The following is a 17,607-nucleotide window of genomic DNA, read 5'->3' as shown; positions in this document are numbered from 1 at the left end:
AAGCTGTTTTTATACCCAATCATGGCACCCACCTGTTCCCAATTAGCCTGCACACCTATGGGATGTTCCAAATAAGTGTTTGATGAGCATTCCTCAACTTTATCAGTATTTATTGCCACCTTTCCCAACTTTTTTGTCACGTGTTGCTGGCATCAAATTCTAAAGTTAATGATTATTTGCAAAAAAAAAAATAAGTTTATCAGTTTGAACATCAAATATGTTGTCTTTGTAGCATATTCAACTGAATATGGGTTGAAAATGATTTGCAAATCATTGTATTCTGTTTATATTTACTGTACATCTAACACAATTTCCCAACTCATATGGAAACGGGGTTTGTAGTTGAATAACCCTGCTCTTGGGCAGCACGGTGGTTAGAGCTCATGCCTCACAGCGAGAAGGTCCTGAATTTAATCCTTTCTGTGTGGAGTTTGCTTGTTCTCCCCGTGACTGTGTGGGTTCTCTCTGGGTACTCCGGCTTCCTCCCACCTCTAAAGACATGCACCTGGGAATAGGCTGATTGCCAACACTAAATTTGGCCTCAGTGTGTAAATGGTTGTGTGTTTATTTTGGTTTTCCCTGCGATGAAGTGGCGACTTGTCCAGGCGACCCTGCCTTCCGCCCGAGGTGCAGCTGGGATAGACTCCAGCCCCTTAAACCCAGAGAGGGACAAGTGGTAGGAAATAGATGGATGGATGTTTGCTCTCCAGGTTCAAATCGTTCAACTTGCACTTACCTATTTGACACAAATACTTTGGCTTTGTAATCTCTGCTACTAGCTAAACAGCACACTTGCTTGTTGTGCTTAATAATTCCAACTGGACTTCGCATGTACATAAGGTCAGTGGTGTAGTTCGGAATAGTGCCCTTTAGACTTGGGCCGAATCAGTTAATCAAACAATAAATGAAAATGAATTCAAATACCTTGCTGTCTTTTATAAATAGCCATTTTCCTTTGTTTGTTTTCTTTATTGCTTCTAAACAGAGCACAAGAGGGTTCACGCTGTGCATCGCTTTCAAAACCAGAGCGTTTTTATTTAATAACAGAATTAAATGAACAGAGTGAATCCTTTTGTCAGTCTTCCACAGTCTTTGTCTCTGTGAGTGGAGGTGGGACCGCTAGTTTACACACAGGATGCACAGACAAAGCCTTGCTAGTCGCTGGTGAGAAGAACCACAAAACAACAAAAATTACGAGGGAAAAAAAGATGATTGCAAAGCCAAATCTGGTGTGAGAGTATTTTGGCTTCAAAGGAGTGAGCAAGATGAGCCCATCTACACAGACGAACGAGCAAATATCCCCAATTTGTTGGAAAGTGATGGAAACAAATAAAATACAACAAAATAGACCACTTTGTCCAGTTTTTTAAACTGGGAAAAAAAATGCACTTCAAGATGGCGGCGTGGCTCGGTTGGTAGAGCGACTGTGCCAGCAACTTGAGGGTTACAGGTTTGATTCCCGCTTCCGCCATGCCATCCGAGTCACTGCCTTTGTGTCCTTGGGCAAGACACTTAACCCACCTTTTCCCAGGGCCACCCACACTGGTTTAAATGTATCTTAAAAATGTAGCTAAGGGGTTTCACTATACAAAGCGCATTTGAGTCTCTAGAGAAAAGCGCTATGTAAGTATAATTCACTGAAGATGTTCAATATTTATTGAAGTGGAATTTCTGTTAACAGAGATTAAGAGTCAGTTTTATTCTTATTGTTTGCATACTTATTTAGGATATTTAAAAGTGAATGACCTTGAAATTACAAAGGTAGACAAACAACAACTAATAAGAACATTTGAAAGGGTTACCTGCTTTATTATTATTATGATTACATTAACACTTAATTTGGTCACAAAATAATGGCGACAATAGTATTGTTTATTGGCAATCATTTGTGTGACAATATCTCCTAATTTGTTATCAGCCCAGGCCTATAGCGGCAGTACTTTTTCTTCGTATTATTCTTATTTCATGAACAATAGAATTCCGTCCATCCATCCATCCATTTTCTACCGCTTGTCCCTTTCGGAGTTGCGGGGGGTGCCGGAGCCTATCTCAGCTGCATTCGGGCGGAAGGCGGGGTACACCCTGGGCAAGTCGCCACCTCAACGCAGGGCCAACACAGATAGACAGACAACCAGTGCTTACTAATTAGTGATACTAGCGCAAACATGTCATATACCACCAAGGACAGGGTGGGATAGTTTATTATTGAAGAAAATCTGAGGTAAATTGACTGGGAAAACTCTTGATGATGGTACTGTATTCAAAAAAATATATAAATAAATCACACAAAAATCGAATTAGAATTGGCGACCATATTTTGGATTGAACTTCAATAACCACTCTAATACTGCAAACTTTGGTACTTAATTCATAGTTTTGGACTTAAAAATAAGATGTCAGATTAAATTCCCCCAAGTAATTTTAGGCTTGTTTTCGGATGGCAGACTTTGAGTTTCAGACACATATTGGCACTGTCACGTGGGGGTCGCATGTTACTGCAGGGTTTTTTCTCCCGGGATGCAGACGGACCACTTCGAACAAAGCGTGCAGGTAGGAACATGATTTATTGTCATAAATCCTCCAAAATACAAAACGGCAGGAAACAAACAAAAGGAAAGCGTGCCGATCGCACGAGAAGCCAAGGAACACAACTTAGCACAGGAATCAGGAGTCGAGAAACAGGAATAACTAAACGTAACAGTTGCATAGACTTACTTAGACAAACTTTAATGATCCACAAGGGAAATTGTTCAACACAGTAGCTCAGTTACAATGATGCAAAGTCAGAATCAGAATCAGAATCAGCTTTATTGTCATTACGCAAGGTAACGAGATTGAGGCCATTCCATACAGTGCGATGTGTGCATGCTAGAAAAAGTGTAAGGATGGAAAGGACAATGCAGGTATAAATAGACTAATATAGTGATAAAAAAAATCTAACATATATACGAATATATACATAATATGTGTACAGATTAATATATATACAGATATATTATAGTATGTCTATAACATATATACAATATATACCAATGACCATGTACAATATTACAGCAAACAACGAAGCCAGACCGTGTGCGCGAGCAACGTGAATAAATAGCTCTCTGATTAGTGCCCGGCAGCAGGTGAGCATCCCGGACACTAATCAGAGACAGTTGAAACCAATCAGCACCCATGGTAACCAAAAACAAACCCAGGGTTGCACAAAACAGGAACTGAGGGAGTCCAAAACTAACAGAACAAAACCTAAGCAAAACATGATCCGGGCCACGGATCATAGTACATGTTTGGATCATTAAAAATACAAAATATTAGACATATCATCTAATCAGCAATAACATTTTACAGCTGTTTTGGTGTCGGTTGGCGTTTTTTTTAAATGTTCTTTTTTTTTCATAGGAAATATATTATAGCTAGATATATAGAAAACAATAGAATTCGGTAAGAAAAAAAACGGAACCGGGAAAACGAGAAAAGACAAAAAACGTGATTTCCCGGCAAAAACGGGACGGTTGGCAGGTATGCTCCTTGGTCCGTCTGATGTCATCCAAGGGCTGCGATTGGCCCAAGAGCCGCCAGTTGGATGTCTGTGATGTCATATTGCATCAAAAAAAAAAAAAACATATATATGTAATATATATTTTTTTTAAAGTGAAGAAAGATCTGCCAGTTATGTGTGCGTTGAATTAATTGGACATTTGAGGCTTTCAACGGAAAGAAGCCACGACACTGGTTTGGATTCGGATTAAGTTCGCTTGAAAACGGTGGAAGCACAACCAGGAAGCACACGCACACGCGCGCACACACACACGTACACACGCGCACAACACCGACCGTCCTTCACTCCTCCCCAGCTCTCCCAGTTTACCGAGCCGTGCCATCGCACCAGTCCGGCTCTCTCGCTACGCTCCCCGGCACACGCTCGCTCGCTCGACGGCCCCCGGCAGGCAGGAAGTGCGGCGGTAAGTTGTTGGTCGCTTCAAACGCTGTCGTCGCTTCGTGTGTGCTTCAAGTTGTTCCGAAGGGAAAGAGGAAAGGGGGCGAATGCAATTCTTTAAAAAAATGTGATATTTATTTGTCGACGCGGTGGAGAGAGGGAGGAGGAAGGAGGGAGGTGTGGAGCCTCACACCGGCCGGAGCCTTCTCCTCCTCGTCTCTTCTTGTCGGGCCGTTCGGTCGTGACGTCCGCCGCGCTGTGTCACTAATGAGGGTTCGACAATGTGATCGGATAATGAAGGAGGAAGAGAGGCTGCCCTTTTATTTGGCTTCTGTCAGCGTACAGTATTCCTCCCTTCCTCCCCCATTCTCCCATATTTAGAGCCTGGCTTCTTCGGATGGGCAAGCGACGTCAAGCTTTACTGTATACCATCCTGTTGTATTAGTATTATTATTACTATTAATAATACTGCAACGTGCATGGGCCGCAAAGAAAAACAAGAAGGCTTGAAAAACTTATTTTTTTTATCTCCTTCAAGCTCAACATGCCAACGCCTCCTGTTGGCTGCCTAACATGTCATTGGTGACATGCAAATATGGCAAAGCACCTTTGACAGTTTTTCATGCCAGCTTTAGGACAAAGTTGAGGCTGGGTGGCCCCTCAGGGACCCTTCAACCTGAGAAAATAGGCTCTCGTCACAACAATGATGCAGAAATAATTGAAAATAGTGGGGATAATGAGTGGAGATGTGCAAATATGACCTGAAAAAATTATTTCAACTTGATCTATTCATATTGATTGTATTTATTACTATTACTATTTTAGTTATTACTATTAATGAGATGTGGCATAATCACGCTTTGCCGGGGGTGCCCAAAGTAGGACCCGTGGGCCAAATTTGGACCGCCAAATCATTAATTTTGGCCTGTCAAACAGCGGCTTGCCAGATTTCATTCATTTTCACAGAGAGGCATGGTTCAGATGGTAGAGCGGCCGTCCAGAAACTTTAGGGTTTCTGGTGCATATCCAGCCTCTGACATCCCATTGGACTGAATTAATGATGGGTTCTATTGGGATAGGTTGATTGGCAACACTAAATTGACCCTAGTGTGTGAATGTGAGTGTGAATGTTGTCTGTCTATCTGTGTTGGCCCTGCGATGAGGTGGCGACTTGTCCAGGTTGTACCCCGCTTTCCGCCCGAATGCAGCTGAGATAGGCTCCAGCACACCCCGCCCGCGACTCCGAAACGGACAAGCAGTAGAAAATGGATAAATGGATGGATGGCCCCTCTGAGAGGGTAGGGACCCTTCAACCTGAGAAAATAGGCTCTCGTCACAACAATGATGCTGAAATAACTGAAAATAGTGGGGAAAATAAGTGGAAATGTGCAAATTTGACCCGAAAGACGTATTGCAATTGTATTAATTTATGTATACCAACTTGATCTTTTCATATTGATTGTATTTATTACTATTACTATTTTAGTTATTACCATTAATGAGATGTGGCATAAAGACGCCCAAAGTAGGACCCGTGGGCCAAATTAAGGACCGCCGAATCATTTGTTTTGGCCTGTCAAACAGTGGCTTGCCAGATTAATACATATTCACAAAGAGGCGTGGCTCAGATGGTAGAGCGACCATCCAGAAACTTTAGGGTTTCTGGTACAAATCCAGCCCCTGACATCACAGTGGACTGAATTAATGATTGGTTTCTATGGGAATAGGTTGATTGGCAACACTAAATGGTCCCTAGTGTGTGAATGTGAGTGTGAATGTTGTCTGTCTATCTGTGTTGGCCCTGCGATGAGGTGGCACCCCCCGCTACTCCGAAAGGGACAAGCGGTATAAAATGGATGGGATGGATGGAAGTTTTCACAGTAAAGAGCTTTGAGTGTTTAAAAAAGAGCTATAAATATCTAATCCTATATTATTATTATTTTCACACAGACCATTTTCAAGCTCACACAATAATTTATGGCATTTCTGTTCCTATATGATTATTTAAAGTAAATGTTTTTTTTTCATAACTTGTAAAATATTGATAAGTTATTTCCTAATATCTAATCGTAAACATACTTGAACTGCATTTTTTTCTCTTATGCACACATCCAGGCCTCCATAGCCAATCCACTTCTGATTGCTAAGTAATACAGTAAACCCTTGTTTATCGCTGTTAATTGGTTACAGGCCTGCCTGTGGTAAATACATTTCTGCAAAGTAGGAATTATTATTTATAGATTGAATATTGTCATAGATGGACTTTCTCAATATATATATATTTTTAACATTAGAAAGCCCTTTCCATACAAAATAGCACCTCCATATTCACCTTTACATGGCGCAAACTTCGAAGTGTGATGTGGCGAGGGACAATTGTATTACAATACTCACTAGACTGCAGTCAGCCCTATAGCCACTAGCGTTTGTACACAGGTAATACAAACTGGAACGGGGCCGCAAGCAAAATCTTGATTCGGGCGACAAAAAGCTCAGGGCTGGCCTTGTGAGATCGGATTGGGGCCAATCATTGCCTTTTTTTTTAATGATTCCAGTATTTAAATGGCTAAAGATTGTACTCATGTGAAACATTCCTTTTAAAGCGGATGTATGCACTTTATTCTTTGTTACACACATGCAGGAGTTGTCTGAATTCCTGGAGGGTGCATGTTTTGCCAGAACACTGGCTTCAATTTGAGAGAAAGCTGCAACGAACACCTCGTCTATCCACAATGCAAAGCTACTTTTAAGATACTAATCCTCACCACCATGGTGGAAAATAAAACAAAGTTTCTTCCAAGTATCTTTATTACTGCAGGACTAGAAGAAAATGAATGGCTCAGCATGCTACACACACACAGAGCAGGATGACACAAGAAGCTAACCGCTAAAGCTTCATTTTAAAGTAGGGATGTTCGATCCAGATGTCGATATTATCGCTACCTAGTAAAGTATCAGTATACAACAGTGTTAATTTTGACAGAAGTTTTAATTTAGTTTTAGTCATAGTCTTTTGATAAAAATGTATTTTAGTTTCAGTCATATTTTAGTCATCTAAATTTATTTAGTTTTAGTCGACTAATTTCCTCAACATTTTAGTCGACTAAATTTACAATAAATTTTGTCGACTAAAATATAAAGTATCAAGGATAATGCATCTTTGAAGTTGTCGTGATACCACTGTTATTAAAGGCCTACTGAAACCCACTACCACCGATCATGCAGTCTGATAGTTTATATATCAATGATGAAATCTTAACATTGCAACACATGCCAATACGGCCGGGTTAGCTTACTAAAGTGCAATTTTAAATTTCGCGCGAAATATCCTGCTGAAAACGTCTCGGTATGATGACGTCAGCGCGTGACGTCACGGATTGTGGAGGACATTTTGGGACAGCATAGTGGCCAGCTATTAAGTCGTCTGTTTTCATCGCAAAATTCCACAGTATTCTGGACATCTGTGTTGGTGAATCTTTTGCAATTTGTTCAATGAACAATGGAGACAGCAAAGAAGAAAGCTGTAGGTGGGAAGCGGTGTATTGCGGCCCGACTGCAGCAACAACACAAACACAGCCGGTGTTTCATTGTTTACATTCCCGGAAGATGACAGTCAAGCTTTACCATTGGCCTGTGGAGAACTGGGACAACAGAGACTCTTACCAGGAGGACTTTGAGTTGGATATGCAGACGCGGTACCGTGAGTACGCATGCAGCTGCGGCTTCCAAACATTTGATCGCTTGCCCGTACGTGCGTGCCGCTATGTGCATGTCACGTACGTAACTTTGGGGACTTTGGGGAAATATATGTGCTGTAAGAACTTTGGGGAGGTGAACGGTCCTTTGGGCTGTGGGATTGAGTGTGTTGTGCAGGTGTTTGAGTTGTATTGGCGGGTTATATGGACGGGAGGGGGAGTTGTTTGTTATGCGGTATTAATTTGTGGCATATTAAATATAAGCCTGGTTGTGTTGTGGCTAATAGAGTATATACATGTCTTGTGTTTATTTACTGTTTTAGTCATTCCCAGCTGAATATCAGGTCCCACCCGCCTCTCACAGCATCTTCCCTATCTGAATCGCTCCCACTGCCCTCTAGTCCTTCACTCTCACTTTCCTCATCCACAAATCTTTCATCCTCGCTAAAGTTAATGGGGAAATCGTCGCTTTCTCCGTCCGAATCGCTCTCGCTGCTGGTGGCCATGATTGTAAACAATGTGCGGATGTGAGGAGCTCCACAACCTGTGACGTCACGCTACTCGTCTGCTACTTCCGGTACAGACAAGGCTTTTTTATCAGCGACCAAAAGTTGCGAACTTTATCGTCGATGTTCTCTACTAAATCCTTTCAGCAAAAATATGGCAATATCGCGAAATGATCAAGTATGACACATAGAATGGACCTGCTATCCCCATTTAAATAAGAAAATCGCATTTCAGTAGGCCTTTAAGGCATAATAAATCAACGCAGCATAACTTAGCATATACAGATGCATTTCAATAAATCTGAATATTGTGCATCACATTATTTCAGAATCAATTCAGATTAAGAGACTAATTAAAGCCTCAGAATTTTCTTTTGTTAATTTCCAAAAGTGCATTCAGGAGTGTGGTATCCATCCATCCATTTTCTACCGCTTGTCCCTTTTGAGGTCGCGGGGGGTGCTGGAGCCCATCTCAGATTTGTCCGTCATTTTATTAAGCAAAAGAGCTGGGTAGGTGCATGGTGGGGTACGAGGTATTTACACGCTCTGAGCGGAGTTTAAAATGAAATTATGTGCAGCGCGTACACTTGTATTAAAATAATTTTATTTATTCAGCAGGAAATAATGGAAATGGAACACAAACATGTATTTGACGCTCAAATCATAACATTAATAATATAACAAGAACGGCTAAAAATACAGTTTTACATTATTTACATACACAAAGTTGTATACATAAACCTTTGGCAATTTGGAGTTCATAACTCAGAGAAATCATCATATTTTACTAAAATGTTGAATAATATTGTAACTATTTTCGGTTCCATCATTAAAATAAAATGTGTACATTTTATCATGTAGGTCTTGTATTTATTTAGACAATTATGACCCAATAGAAATATCACTGATCGACAGTTTGTTAAAAAAAAAAGAACTCTTTCAATGCCAGTGTACAGTGCATGAAAATGTGTGTGCATGCTTATGATCATATGAAGAAACAAACTAGTTTTATTTTATATTGTGTATAACTACACTGAGTGTGCACAATACTTGGCGTCTTGGCCACTGTCCCGTCTAAGTACAGCAGCCAGTGTTGTAAAACTAACATGTATATATATCTCAGATAGCTTTCTTTCTTTGTGTGTTCGCTTGATAAAGGACACATTTCCTCTTATGGGCAACACTAAATTGGCCCTAGTGTGTGAATGTGAGTGTGAATGTTGTCTGTCTATCTGTGTTGGCCCTGCGATGAGGTGGCGACTTGTCCAGGGTGTACCCCACCTACCGCCCGAATGCAGCTGAGATAGGCTCCAGCACCCCGAAAAGGATAAGCGGTAGAAAATGGATGGATAGATGGGTTGTCAAGTTGTGCAATTAAAAGCTGAACAGAACATCAGCTGAACATCGATTAAAGGGAACTGTAGGATATGTATTGGCTAGGCCTGGCCGATATGGTCTATAAATAAAACCTTAATTTTTTTCACAAAAAATTTGATTTATGATTTTTTTGAATTCCCCCCCCTACTTTTTAAAGAAACCAATGAATACAAATCACAAAGGTCATTCAAAACAAGTTTTGCTTTTTAAATGACACTGCATACACTGCATCTTACTCTTCCATCCATCAATTTTCTACCGCTTATTCCCTTTGGGGTCGCGGGGGGCGCTGGAGCCTATCTCAGCTACAATCGGGCGGAAGGCGGGGTACACCCTGGACAAGTCGCCACCTCATCGCAGGGCCAACACAGATAGACAGACAACATTCACACTCACATCCACACACTAGGGCCAATTTAGTGTTGCCAATCAACTTATCCCCAGGTGCATGTCTTTGGAAGTGGGAGGAAGCCGGAGTACCCGGAGGGAACCCACGCAGTCACGGGGAGGACATGCAAACTCCACACAGAAAGATCCCGAGCCCGGGATTGAACCCAAGACTACTCAGGACCTTCGTATTGTGAGGCAGATGCACTAACCCCTCTGCCACCGTGAAGCCCGCATCTTACTCTTAGCAAAATTAAAATTGTATAATGTTATTTTTAGACAAGATATAAATTGTACTTTTCTGCAATTATTTTAAAAGAAATAAATTAAGAGCTTCCTATGGGAGACAGTACTTCTGTCTTGAAATAAATACTTATTTAAACAAAAATGTAGCATTGCACATTGAATGCTAATAAACTCCAATAAATCAATAAAGATACCAATAATCATTAAATAGTAACAATAATCAATCAGATCAATAAAGTGAAAACTTAAAACTTTTGTTTTGAATAAAATACGGTAAATAAAAATGTAGTATTGTACATTGTATGCAAATACATAAACAAGTAAAACATTGAGATGACTATATAGTTTTAGTAAGTGGATAAATGCAGGCTTTTCCATGAAGTATCCTGGGCTCCTTGTTAGTGTGTGCTGATGTTAAAGACAATGTACACTTCATTGCACATGTAATACAAAACTATATTGATGATTAAATGCGTTAGAATTCCACAAGAGTTTTGCAGCAGCCCCCCGCGTGTACAAGTTGTCCAGTTTGGATGTGCAGAGCGACTGCTTTAGTTATCTCTCTGTGTATCGCTTCTTAAGTGAAGTTTGTTGTTGTTCACCTTGCAAAGAGCTGCATTTTTCCCACTCGGCTTGATGCTGTTTCACATTCTGAATAAGTTTGTTGTGCTGCTGGCTTTTTAAGAGACTTTGCAACGTGCAGTGATTTGTTCCACGCCTGTTGCCGCAAATCTAAAATAATGGCAACCCTTTGGAAGAAACATCTTGCGCTCGTTAGCATTAGCATGAGCGATGTTTTGCTCGGCTTGTGGATCTCCGCTTAGAGGTTGTGAAAGCTCATGGGGCAAAAAAATATGCCGGAGAAAGAGGAGACTTTTTTTTTTTTAAATGTAAATCGTCTGCAACAAAAAACTTGAATTTATTGATACAATCGATATATCGCCCAGGCCTAGTATTGGCAGGTAAGCTTGGCTCAGCTCGCTGCATCATGGTTTACTACAAAAGTAGTTTGTTTTTAAATAAGTATTTATTTTAGGACATGTGGTAAAATAAGCTGTCTTGCTCCTGCTCTACCATCTTAAATAGTGATTCAGTAAAATGAGTCCTTTTGAAATATTAGCTTCAGCCTACTCATTGTTGCGTAGATGTCCTGAAGGTTAGTCTGCAGCTGTCGCGTCAAGTTTGTTGTATTTTTGCCGAGGAAATTGGAGCCACAGGGTTTGAAGTTATTTTGTTGTCTATCGCGTAAAAGGTGCAGTGCATCCATACGTCTTCTCCTCTCTTTCTTCCCAGTGTAGAAGACATGTTGTATTTATGTCTTGTATTGATTTTTGCTTTTCAGGTTGAATATCAGGGCACCGTGCCTTACAAAGACACTAATTCTGATTGGATACCCATTGTGCTTTTCCACCCGCCCCTCTCCCACATGTAACTGTGTTTGGCTATTTTGTCCAACCTGCCTAAAGACGAAATTAAATATGATAGACAAAATTAACTATGATTGGATTTCGTCTCTGTCAACATTTTTGTCTTGTTTTAATTCGTTGACTGAGCTGGACGAAGTAGCTGGGCCAGAGGGAAGTCTGGGCTTCTCTGCTTAGGCTGCTACCCCCGCGACCCAACCTCGGATAAGCGGAAGAAGATGGATGGATGGATGGAAATTGTAAATTTATTTAAAAAAAATAATAATAATTTTTTTAGTCATCTTGCATTTGTTTTTATTCATTATCGTCCTAATTTTGTCAAGGTAAAATAGGTTGTTGACAATAACAATAACAAAGACGAACATTTTTAGTCAACAAAATTAGTATACCAACAATGCAAAAGTGATTAAATTGATATATTTTTTTATATTCCTTTTTTTGGTGTTTTTTTGTTATTGTTTAGAAACTCAGGGAGTAAGTCTTCGCAAAGCTCAATGATTTAAATGTCAGACAATAGTAGATTTCGCTTTTTAATTTTCCTGCTAGCTAGTAGCTAAACTTAACAAACAAAACGCTCTCATGAACTGACAACAAACATAACACACGTGTTACGTGGGGTGTGGTTTATGTGCTCAAAGCCGAAAGAGAGCGGGATATAATGCTTACAACACTTATGGAAATTAGCATTCTTTAAGTAGCGGCTTAAGATTCCAAACAGTCACTTTGAGGCAGTCCAAATATTAGAAACAGCTGTCAGTATGATGTAGTGCAGAATCAACTAACACAATAATAATAACTGACAATGATTGTTTTTGCAAAGGCAACATTTTTGTGTTGCATCTTATTTGGTTTTTCACTTAATGGTGTCACGTCAAAGATCTGTAAAGTTAAAGTGATCAATTTATACAGAAATACAGCTTGGTGTGTCTTAAAAATGTCCTCTCTTTGGGGGACTGGGGATTCCTGCAAATCTTTGTATGAATATTTGTATTTTTTTATGTGAAGTGCACTATTAAGTGGCTTTGTGTGTCATTGATTTATTTGTGATGCAGTTTTGGATAAGTGTTGGAATTTGTGTATTGGATCTTGTTAGATTACGCAGGTGTTCTACGGTGTGTTTCTTAAGATCTGTAAAGTTAAAGTGAACAATTTTTATAGAAATATACTTTATTTAGGAGCTGGTATAGTCATCAGAATTTCACCTTTTGGAGGGACTGCTGCAAGCACTTGTGAGTTTCCTGCAAATCTTTGCGCACATTTAAGAATATGTTATATACAGTATTTTATATAAAGTGAACTAAGGGTGACCCGATAAGCCTTTTTCCACTTCCGATACGATATCGATATTGATATTGGAGCCTTTAATATTAACCCAATACAATGTCAGCACAAATCATTGTACATACTTTTATTATTTTTTTAGTGTTAGAAAAGGCTTACAGAACAATGGGAGGTATGAAAAACACTAAACTTATGACAGACTTACGTCGTCTAAAGTTGAAGTTTTTTGGCGACACCTAGTAGTCCCAATAATTCATTAAATTAGGCTTATGATGCAGTAAATTGAATGATGCTGACACATTTGTTACTGTAACTTTCTAATACGTTTCTGCCTTGGAGACTTTGTATTGACAAAATAAATGTTGTGTTTCAGACTGCAATATTTTTCAATTAAGGACACTAATTATGTATGTCTAGCTTGTAAGCTATTGTGTGCTAAGCTTTTGTGTAGCTGCTAGCTCGTAGTAGCCTATAGCCTACCATGTTTACCTATTGTAAATGACTCGACTAAAAAACAAGAAAAGACCAACCTTGTGTGCTTACTGGAGGACATTTAGATGTTAACTGGTAAGATGTAAATATGCTGCAGGACTGCATGTATTGGAGATTAGATCACACATTTTACATGCAAGCTGATATCATCTAAAATTTGTTTTTAGATGAGCATTATCATCTAAGTAAAGGCATATTTTTTGTGTTGAATCTCATTAGATTGTGCCGGTGTGCAATGTTTTTTTTTTTTTTTTTTTAAATATCTGTAGAGTTAAAGTGAACAGTTTGTTTTGTTAGTGTTTCTCCTGATCATTTTCAGAGCATTTTCTGCAGTACGTCGGTTATTTTTGGTTCCTCTGACTGTGCCGTTTCCATGGAGGTGCACATCCCGGTGTTGTACCGAAATCTGTTACCCATCGGAATTTGTAACTCCAGGGGGCGATGTTCCCATGGCGTTTGTTTGATGGTTAAACGGCAAGCCCAAAGAGGAGGAGAAGAAGAACGCTTGCGTAAATGGCGTAAACTATCCTTAATGCTGAAACGTCAGTTGTCAGAATTTCAGCATTAATAAATTACACATATACAGGTAAAAGCCAGTAAATTAGAATATTTGGAAAAACTTGATTTATTTCAGTAATTGCATTCAAAAGGTGTAACTTGTACATTATATTTATTCATTGCACACAGACTGATGCATTCAAATGTTTATTTCATTTAATTTTGATGATTTGAAGTGGCAACAAATGAAAATCCAAAATTCCGTGTGTCACAAAATTAGAATATTACTTAAGGCTAATACAAAAAAGGGATTTTTAGAAATGTTGGCCAACTGAAAAGTATGAAAATGAAAAATATGAGCATGTACAATACTCAATACTTGGTTGGAGCTCCTTTTGCCTCAATTACTGCGTTAATGCGGCGTGGCATGGAGTCGATGAGTTTCTGGCACTGCTCAGGTGTTATGAGAGCCCAGGTTGCTCTGATAGTGGCCTTCAACTCTTCTGCGTTTTTGGGTCTGGCATTCTGCATCTTCTTTTTCACAATACCCCACAGATTTTCTATGGGGCTAAGGTCAGGGGAGTTGGCGGGCCAATTTAGAACAGAAATACCATGGTCCGTAAACCAGGCACGGGTAGATTTTGCGCTGTGTGCAGGCGCCAAGTCCTGTTGGAACTTGAAATCTCCATCTCCATAGAGCAGGTCAGCAGCAGGAAGCATGAAGTGCTCTAAAACTTGCTGGTAGACGGCTGCGTTGACCCTGGATCTCAGGAAACAGAGTGGACCGACACCAGCAGATGACATGGCACCCCAAACCATCACTGATGGTGGAAACTTTACACTAGACTTCAGGCAACGTGGATCCTGTGCCTCTCCTGTCTTCCTCCAGACTCTGGGACCTCGATTTCCAAAGGAAATGCAAAATTTGCATGGTTGGGTGATGGTTTGGGGTGCCATGTCATCTGCTGGTGTCGGTCCACTCTGTTTCCTGAGATGCAGGGTCAACGCAGCCGTCTACCAGCAAGTTTTAGAGCACTTCATGCTTCCTGCTGCTGACCTGCTCTATGGAGATGGAGATTTCAAGTTCCAACAGGACTTGGCGCCTGCACACAGCGCAAAATCTACCCGTGCCTGGTTTACGGACCATGGTATTTCTGTTCTAAATTGGCCCGCCAACTCCCCTGACCTTAGCCCCATAGAAAATCTGTGGGGTATTGTGAAAAGGAAGATGCAGAATGCCAGACCCAAAAACGCAGAAGAGTTGAAGGCCACTATCAGAGCAACCTGGGCTCTCATAACACCTGAGCAGTGCCAGAAACTCATCGACTCCATGCCACGCCGCATTAACGCAGTAATTGAGGCAAAAGGAGCTCCAACCAAGTATTGAGTATTGTACATGCTCATATTTTTCATTTTCATACTTTTCAGTTGGCCAACATTTCTAAAAATCCCTTTTTTGTATTAGCCTTAAGTAATATTCTAATTTTGTGACACACGGAATTTTGGATTTTCATTTGTTGCCACTTCAAATCATCAAAATTAAATGAAATAAACATTTGAATGCATCAGTCTGTGTGCAATGAATAAATATAATGTACAAGTTACACCTTTTGAATGCAATTACTGAAATAAATCAAGTTTTTCAAAATATTCTAATTTACTGGCTTTTACCTGTACATGTATAGCCTTGTCTATATTGGAAAATGTATGTGTGTGAGAGAGAATCAACAGCTGATACAATGGACTCATACTATAATGAAAGTAAGTCATTGATTTCCAGAATATGTGTAATTTATTGATGCTGAAATTCTGACAACTGACGTTTCAGAATTAAGGATAGTTTACGCCATTTACGCGATACAATGGACTCATACTATAATGAAAGCAAGTCATTGATTTCCAGTAAATGTGTAATTTATTAATGCTGAAATTCTGACAACTGACGTTTCAGCATTAAGGATAGTTTACGCCATTTACGCAAGCGTTCTTCTTCTCCTCCTCTTTGGGCTTGCCGTTTAACCATCAAACAAACGCCATGGGAACATCGCCCCCTGGAGTTACAAATTCCGATGGGTAACAGATTTCGGTACAACACCGGCAATACTGTGAAAAACGAGTATAGGGACACCGAAAATGGACTATTTGTGTTATAGTAACAGTAGCTGGTGGTTGTTTATTTTTTTTGAGGATTGCTAGCTAAGTATGTGTGATATGTCGGCAGCTCTTTTGGGCAAGAGCACGCCTGCTGTTTTCAAGGCGTTTAATGCTGGCTCATTCATCCACTTCCTGGAACAGTCGGCTGAACTGTGTTTAATAGAGCCAAATTGCTGCGCGGCAAGAGCGCTACGGCACGAGATGTAATCTCCACAGCGCTTTACATGACATTATTTTACATTATATTCCACACTGCTCAACAGCAGCCTGGTAAATTGCAACAAAAACATATTAGTAGCTAGTGTAGCAAATAGATATTGGCAAATGTGTGGAAATGTGCAGGAACAAGCTGGATGGAAATAGCTAGAAGCATGATAGGATTGAAGTGCTGACTCTTTTCTGTGTTTAATAATGTCATGGCTATTTTTCATTTTAATACCAAACTTTAAAACAATATGAGCCATTCCTGTAAAAATTATCTTGAAATTCTTCAAAATTTCCATAGACTTATTTTCTTTCTTTCATTTTAAATAGTGGTTGAATTGTTTTTACACTTGTATGACAATCTTACACCTTTTGGTCATTCATCATTAATGTAAGACTGCTATATTGGTTTTAGGTTTGACTATGAGCAGAAGTTATTTTTACACTTGCATGGCAATCAAAAATGGAAAAAAAAAGAAGTAAAGTCGTCCCTAATCTATCACGACACATTATTTTCTAGACCTAACCATGGTAGACAAACTTTTATAAATAAAATGAATGTTTTCATATTTTGAACTGTTTACGGCCTTCTAAATATTTTTTTAACAGATCCCTCTGAACATAAAATAATACCCTTACGGTCAATTCACCCAAATAGTCACCTTGAGTGTGTTCCACTGTGGATTACAATACTCACCCGTAGCCCGGAGAAGCCTCCCAGTTTCATAGCTATGACCGTCACCTGGCAACTACAACACGGCCACACAGGGACATACTTCATCACATTCTGGGTAATTATTTAAAGTTAGAACTGGGCTTCCATGTGCTGATACTACGGGCGTAAATTGTTCTGCAAAAAAGTGTTAATTTTGAAAGCAGTTTTCAAATTTAGTTAAAAAATTAAATTTTAGTCATAGTATAAAAGATAAGACATCTATAAAGTTTACATGAAAGCACCTTTGTTTATTTTTCCTGCAAAACATTTTTTTGACACAAAAGTAAAATGAGCTTATGGTCATAATTACTGTTATTATTTGTTTGTTCCACATATCAATATCAATAAATGTCTTTCAAGTAAGGCTGGGCGATATATCGATATACTCGATATATCGCGGGTTTGTCTCTGTGCGATATAGAAAATGGCTATATCGTGATATTCGAGTATACGTTCTCACGCAGTTGCTTTTAGCTGCATGCATTACACTACAGGCTCTTCTCACTCTTTCTTGTCTCTCCTTCTCACAGAGCCATAAACAAGCGCACCTTCTTACATACGTCACATACGTATACGCCCTCGTTGAGCAGAGAGGTAGCAGCATGGGTAACGTTAGCTGTGGTGCGAGTGGTAATACGAGAGAAAGAAGGTGCGAATCTCGTAACAAATGAAGGAAGAATTAATTCCCAAG

The 17,607-nt window shown here is 39.7% G+C and overlaps 1 protein-coding gene across 2 annotated transcripts in view; it reads left to right on the top strand.

Annotated features, from left to right (window-relative positions):
- LOC133576283 (bromo adjacent homology domain-containing 1 protein) overlaps positions 1–17,607 on the top strand; it is an 82,415-nt gene that overhangs the window by 38,863 nt on the left and 25,945 nt on the right. The window contains exon 1 of one of the 2 annotated variants that reach the window (XM_061929396.1): positions 3,830–3,962. The exons of the other annotated variant lie outside the window; for it this stretch is intronic. The gene's annotated coding sequence lies outside the window, so the exon portion shown is untranslated. Of the gene's footprint in view, positions 1–3,829; positions 3,963–17,607 lie in introns of those variants that run through there. 2 annotated transcript variants of the gene reach the window in all.

Source organism: Nerophis lumbriciformis, linkage group LG34 (assembly GCF_033978685.3).
Source record: "Nerophis lumbriciformis linkage group LG34, RoL_Nlum_v2.1, whole genome shotgun sequence".
Classification (NCBI taxonomy): Eukaryota; Metazoa; Chordata; class Actinopteri; order Syngnathiformes; family Syngnathidae; genus Nerophis; species Nerophis lumbriciformis.
This window is presented reverse-complemented; position numbering and strand designations above follow the sequence as displayed.